Below are 6,833 nucleotides of genomic sequence, written 5' to 3'. Positions count from 1 at the left end.
ATGTGCGAGTGTGTCTGCGTGTGTGTACACGCGTGCGCATGTGCCTGTGTGTGCGCGTGTGCCTGTGTGTGCATGTGTGTGCGTGTCTGTGTGTGCGTGTGTCTGTGTGTGCGTGTCTGTGCGTGTGTACATGTGTGCACGTGTGCCTGTGTGTGTGTCTGTGTGTGCGTGTCTGTGTGTGCGTGTGTCTGCGTGTGTGCGTGTGTGCCTGTGTGCACTCACACACTCAACATCTGAGAATGAGCTGCTGATATAACGCCCCTTCCTCTCGTAATGCTTTAGCGTATGTGTCATAAGAACAAAGATGCGCTCTTTCATAATCATCGTCTGCATCATTTCAGGAAATGCAGCACTGATAGAATCCTTTTATCTGATCTGCTGTCCATCATCCAGTTTTGCAAATTGCTCCAATAATGTCCTGTCTACCACATTTTGCATCACCTGTTGCATTTGGTTCAATGCTTCTTTGAATCCCCTTTAAGCGGGAATGGGTCCTCAGCCTTTCCTTATCTTTCATGGCATTGATGTAGTTGAAGAAATTTCCAAATAAGATGTTCTTCACTTGGGCTTCTCGGGATGTTTCCCAGGGACGGGGTCCAGGTTAAGCACCCTCCTCCTCCTCGTAGCACTACTCTGTGACGCTGGGTCCTTCTCAGAGCATCACTATCGGAAGCACAGTTATCCATCTGCCATCATCAATAAAGGTAATTCTGATTAATTATGTCTCATGTAGTTACTGCTTAGATCTGCAGTACAATCTTAAAGCTGGCTATACTTTAGCTAGTGATAGAATGACTTAAACATATGCTACATTCAGATAAGTCATGTTGCATATCCCAAGTGCTGACTAGATTGATCAAATTGGATATATTTCTATTGTTTTAGATTTCTATCAGGAAACCCACATCATCTTATGATCAGTCTTAACCCACATCCAACTCAATAACTCTATCTCTTTTTTTAAAAAATGATTATAAAATTAAATATATGTCCTTGACTATCCACAGGTTTAGGATTAGGGAAAAAAATATTTTATTAGCTGTATAAACTTGCACCAATTTAATTTGTATATCCTATTTCTTAAAGGAGCATGTCAATAAAATCATACACTTACTGTGAAATTGACTACATTTCTTCACTATCAAACATGACTCTATATGAAGTTATCATTAAGAAGAAGGTGAAAAGGCGGCTCACTGTCTACTTGGGGAGAAAAACACTAGTGCAATAGAGAGCAGGGTAGAGTGAAAGTGGTTTGTAACAACAGAGGGGCAGTTAACGTGCCACTCGTTAGCCAAACTATTTGCATCATTAAAAACACAGGTCAAGAATCACCCTGATCACCCTCTGAGTCATGCTGGATTTTGTTTGCTGTATTTCACACATTCTTCTTACTTTATGACTTACTGTTCTCGTCTGAACCCTCTGACTTCCACGCCTGCTGACAATTACTCAGAAGCACCCTACCACGTATCTCTCGGTAAGAGCCATCATTTCTTGGGTTCCCATATGTTTCCATTTTGTTCCTCCCCCACCTTGTTTTGCTGAAATATGTTCTCAAGATATTTCTTCAGAAATTATAGAAAGATGATTTATTTAGTTCTTGCAAGTCAAAACTGTCATTTCTCCTTTCTTCGCTACCCAGGCAGTGGTCCATGCGGTGCTGTTCTGGGTTCTCTTGTAACTTAAAGGGAAACTTTCACCATGTCCGGAGCCCGTGATGTCCTGCAACTGAAAGAGGAGGACGTCCTCAAATTCCTTGCCGCAGAAGCCCACTTAGTTGGCGCCAGTCTTGACTTCCAAATGGAGCAGTCTCTCTGGGAGAGGAAAAGTGATGGTGTCTGAATCACAAATCTGAAGAGAGCCTGGGAGAAGCTTCTGTTGGTAGCTCATGTCACTGTTGCCCTTGGACACCCAGCTGATGTCAGTGCCACGTCCTCCAGGAAGACTGGCCTGCGAGCAGGGCCGAAGTCTGCTGCTGCCACTGGAGCCCCCCTGCTGCTGCCACTGGAGCCCCCCTGCTGCTGGCCGCTTCACTCCTGGAACCTGCACTCACCAGATCCAGGCAGCCTTCCGGAGCTGAGACTCCTGGTGGTTACTGATCCCAGGGTTGACCTCCAGCCTCTCCCATTGGCGTCTTACGTTAACCTGCCTACCCCTTCTCTGTGTAACACAGACCCCGCTCTGCACTGTGTGGACATCGCCATCCCTGCGACTACAGGGCGCTCACTCAGGGGGTCTGATGTGGTGGATGCGTGCCCGGGAGGTTCTGCGCATGCGCTGCAGCATCTCCCGTAAGCAGCGTGCGAGGTCACGCCTGGTCTCTACTTCTACAGAGCTGCTGAACAGACTGCAAAGGAAGGAGGCTGAGGCTGTGGCCGTGCCCGAGGGGGAGTTCCAGGGGGAAGGGACCGCTCCAGCTCCCGAGTTCACCGCTGCTCAGCCTGGGGTGGCAGAGCAGTGAGGCGTGCAGGCGCCCTCTGTGCCCGCTCAGTGCTTCCCTCCTGAGACCCGAGCGCTCAGTCAGCCCCTGAAGGCTGGCCTGCAGCTCCCACCGCTCAGGACAGTAAGTAGCGACCACCACTGAGTGGTCTTAAGCTGTTCTTCCACAAACTCTCAAAGCGGAAATAGGTTGACAAAAAATAGTTTTAAAATTAAAAAAAAAAAAAAAGAAAATTGTCATTTCTTGTTCTTCTATTAGAATGATAATTTGGCTAAAAAAGGATTTCTTGGAATTTTTTTAGGTTAACAATGATTTTTCCCCAAGCATTTTGCAGACACAATTCCTCAGCAGTCTAGGATCTAGAATTGCTGACATGTTCTAAAGCCAGGGAACACCACTTCCTCCGAGGATGTATCTTGGAAAGCATGTCACCCTGTTAATAAGAAAAAGTTGGACATATTACAAAATCCCATTTATTCTTGACTCCGTCAGAGAGTTGAGATTTCGGGGAAACCAAATAGCCTAAAACCAAAGGACAGACGGGCTTTCAGAAGAGAGATGGAACATGAAGACTGACTCATTTGTAGCAGAGCACGAGCAGAGGATGGGCTGCCAGTGTCCCCTTTCACTGGATATGAGCAAGCTCTGTGACAGGGGCTGGTGACAGAGCACGGTGGACGCAAAGCTGTGCCAGCTTCTGTGGCCAGACCTGGAGACACTGGCAACTTCTCCTTTCTCTCTTTTGAAGAAGTCTCTCTCAGAATCCCTGGCAATCATACAAGGAGTCAAGTTTGACTGTCCCTCAGCTCTCCATAGTGGACAAGCCACCTGTGGACACTTTAAATTGGTACCACTGAGTACCACCTTTAGTCACCTTTACTCAGGACCAGATGTGTGCAAGTATCCAAACTGAATCTTACAAAGGTATCTGTTTGCCAGCTGAATGCAACATATTTGTCACATAAAGGAGAGAAACTCAGTTGAGTTTCCTTCCTAAAATTTGGAACCGCAAAATCACGAGGTATGATACAATTGCTGTTTTAAGCTGTCAGTTTTGGTAAAATTTGTTATTCCACAAGAGATAAATGGAACAGTGGGGCTGACTGAGTGCCTTTTATGTTGTGTTAAATTTTTTCAAAAACTTCATTACAAGCAATGTGATATATAAATCTACCATTTGACATGACACTACTTGGCATTCTTTGACCAAAAAAGTACATTTCATAAGTTTCAACCAAGTATTAATTTTGACAGGTACTCTGGGGACCATTGATCAAATCAGAACTCATACCCAGGGATGTTTAATGAGTAGGAATTCTTCGTATCAGAAGCCTGGAACCACAAGTGACAAAACCATGCCATTTAGTTTTACCTCTGATGAGGTTTGGTTAAATAATATAACTGACCAAATAGGATGCATTTCAGTTGGTTAAATACTAATGCTCAAGACATGTGGATTGCCTGGTGATACTGCATATACATCCTCCCATTTTAGGAAGAGGTCATGAGTCTCCAGCAGATTCAAGAGCCCTGACAGTTGGTACCCAAGGTGTGATTCTGAAATGGCTTTGTATCCAGCTGCCGACTCAATGATATCGGGACAATTATCTGACCCTAAGTTAGGCTGAAATTTGTCCTCAGAACCTTTTGTCTTCTGGCTTGAGTAAACAGTTTACACTATGTGCAACTAGAGAATATAAAAAGCAGAGTCATGGCTTCATTAAGTTTAGTGCAATTGATTTTGTCCCTGCGTGGTGGTCCTCATCTGCATGTACAGCAGAAGCCTGTCTGAGACTGTAAGGAAGGGGATCTCTAACTCTTGCCCACCACTACACACAGAAGGCTAACAATATTACTAAAAAGGACCCAGGTAATTATAAATAACACCACCAACTGAAGTCAGGTCACATGTAGAGCAGGCTGATAGCCTGCCCCCTTTTGCTGCCAATGGATCAAAAGTAGGGAGAATTTTACTGGGCGGCCCCACCCCATGCATCAACAGCCCGGACTCTCTTCAGACTGTACGCTTCATTATGACCACACACAACTCTCCAGTATCTGACTGACTGTCAAGTCCAAGTGACTCTCCTCTTTGGAGATGGACCTATGGAGGTCAACTGACTTGCACAATTCTTCAACTATTCACCTTCAGTTATTCACCATTTCTGAACCCAATTCTCATTCTCTGGTTGCCTACCTGTGGCTATGAACCCCAAATCTCTCTAGGTCCCCAATTAGAAGATCACGACTCACTTTCTCGGCTTCAGCCTGTCACACACACTTCAGATGCGGCTTGCTACTTCCCTCCCACCTCCCATATGCTTGCTGTTTTCTGTGCATTCCTTTAAAGGGCAGCAAAGATTGGGGAAGATAAGCCAACAAGTATGTATGGTCAGTCTGCCATCTTGAATTCAAATTTGCATTTAACAAGTTCATTTTAGTTTCAAAGAGTTGCATTTCAAAGCACCAGAGATATTAGGTCTCTATCAATCACAAAGCCCCTCCCCGACCCCAAATCTATCAGTTTATTGAACACTATGCCTTGGCTCCAGCGTGCATGCCTTTTGTATGCCGTATCTCTAATGCTTAGTCCTCTGAAATCTAGGCATTCCTCTCCAATGCAGACGTGCTCCAAATTTTAAATGTGCATTTGAAATGATTAAAGGCCAGAGAGAGCTCCCTACCTCTGCCCAAGAGAAAAAGTGAAGACTGCACAGGGGAGAATGCTGGACTGGGCACTGAAGGGGAGAAAGTCTGGCAGGTGAACAAAGTGAAGAAGGGAGTTGCAGGCAGAGGATGCAGAGACAAGATGGCTTCTCTGGGAAATAAGAAGCCTTTTAATGTGTTTAGAAAACAAGGAACACCCCCCCCCCCAGCTCCACCCCTTTCTTTTCGGCCACTGTAGTCAGAGAGAGCGATGCTCTGATTTACTGGCCGTAGATATCAATCCTCTGTAGTTAGACAGAGAGAATTGCCAGGTGTTAACAAGGTCGCAGGTGTGGTCAGGACAGTGGGTGGCAGATCTGGGTTTAACTTCAAACCCTGCCATTTCTTTGCTGTGTAATTCTGGAAAAAATCACTAGACTTCTTTGAGATTTAGTTTCCTCATTTGTAAACTACGCCCAATAAAATGCAGACCTCAAAGGACAGTAATGATGAGATAATGCATGTAAATTCGCCATTACCAAGCAAAATCAATACTTGCTGTTAACAGCTATCATACACTAAACTTATTATTTTTTAAATTCTACAATATTGATATTACAGGTATCTACACTAAATCTTTCTATATGACTGTATCAAACAGTGCTACAATTGCTCAAAAAAAGAAAGATTTAGGTTATTGCAATTATAATATCTTCATCTGTACAAACTGGACACTGAATATTTTGAACTCATCCTCTGTTCTTTCACATTGCAGTGTGAACATTACAAGACTCCGGGATGCATGTTCAATTGAATAGACAGCTATTAAGATGCCAAATAAGTTGTGGACAAAGCAAAATCTGATTAAAGTTTCTCTGAATTTCTTCTAGACTATTCCTCACAATCAACAAAATTAATTGGTTACTAATAAGAGAGAAGCACTGAGTTCCTTTAGCATCAGAATTAGAAATAACCAGACTTTGTGATCAAACTGGGTTAATTTGCTCTTTGGCAAAAGGAGCATTAACTCAAAAGCTGTTACTATGAATACTGAGACCACATGAAGTTAAACTCAATGAAGAACAATTGCGTAGACATCAGAAAGCACAATATTCCACTTGAAAAAATTCCTAGAACACAATGTCTGAATACTCTGACTTGAAATGATAAAGGACATTTAATCATTGACACGTCAGTTTTGATATCAGTGGGATAAGAAGTGGTGATGCTGGAAGCGTCTGTCCCTGAAATCCCCATGGCATTCACTTAGAACATCTCCCCTCCAATCCGCCTGCAGGGTTTGTCTTAAAGAAGGATGCCGTTCTTCGAAGCTCCATAATTCAGCTTGAGTAGAGTGGAGCAAAAATGCATTCACAAAAATGGGTATTACCCTTTTTTAAATTTAAAAGATTTAGTTTTTCTTGCACCTTGAGTTTACTCCCCTTCTCTCATTACCTGCAACAGCCCCTTTCTTTCCACCCATTCAGCCACACTCACTGACTTTTCTAATGACAGGACAGAAAGCTCAGTAGGTATGAAGTCACCGACAGAAGGATGCCCCAGGTGCTATCATGTTTGACCTCCCTGCCTTAGTCACTTTGAGCTACTGTAACAAAAATGCCATGGATCAGGGGTTTAAACACAGAAAATTATTTTTCACAGTTCTGGAGGCCGAGAAGTCCAAGACCAAGGTGTGAGCTCACTTGGCTCCTGGTGAGAACTGTCTTCCTGGGTTTCAGATGGA

At 43.9% G+C, this 6,833-nt stretch overlaps 1 pseudogene; it reads left to right on the top strand.

Annotated features, from left to right (window-relative positions):
• Positions 1–1,704: 1,704 nt before the first annotated feature.
• LOC105094090 (small ribosomal subunit protein uS2-like) lies at positions 1,705–2,597 on the top strand (annotated as a pseudogene).
• Positions 2,598–6,833: the final 4,236 nt, after the last annotated feature.

Source organism: Camelus dromedarius, chromosome 13, assembly GCF_036321535.1.
Source record: "Camelus dromedarius isolate mCamDro1 chromosome 13, mCamDro1.pat, whole genome shotgun sequence".
Classification (NCBI taxonomy): Eukaryota; Metazoa; Chordata; class Mammalia; order Artiodactyla; family Camelidae; genus Camelus; species Camelus dromedarius.
Note: the sequence above shows the minus strand (reverse complement) of the source record. Positions and strands in the feature narration are given on the sequence as shown.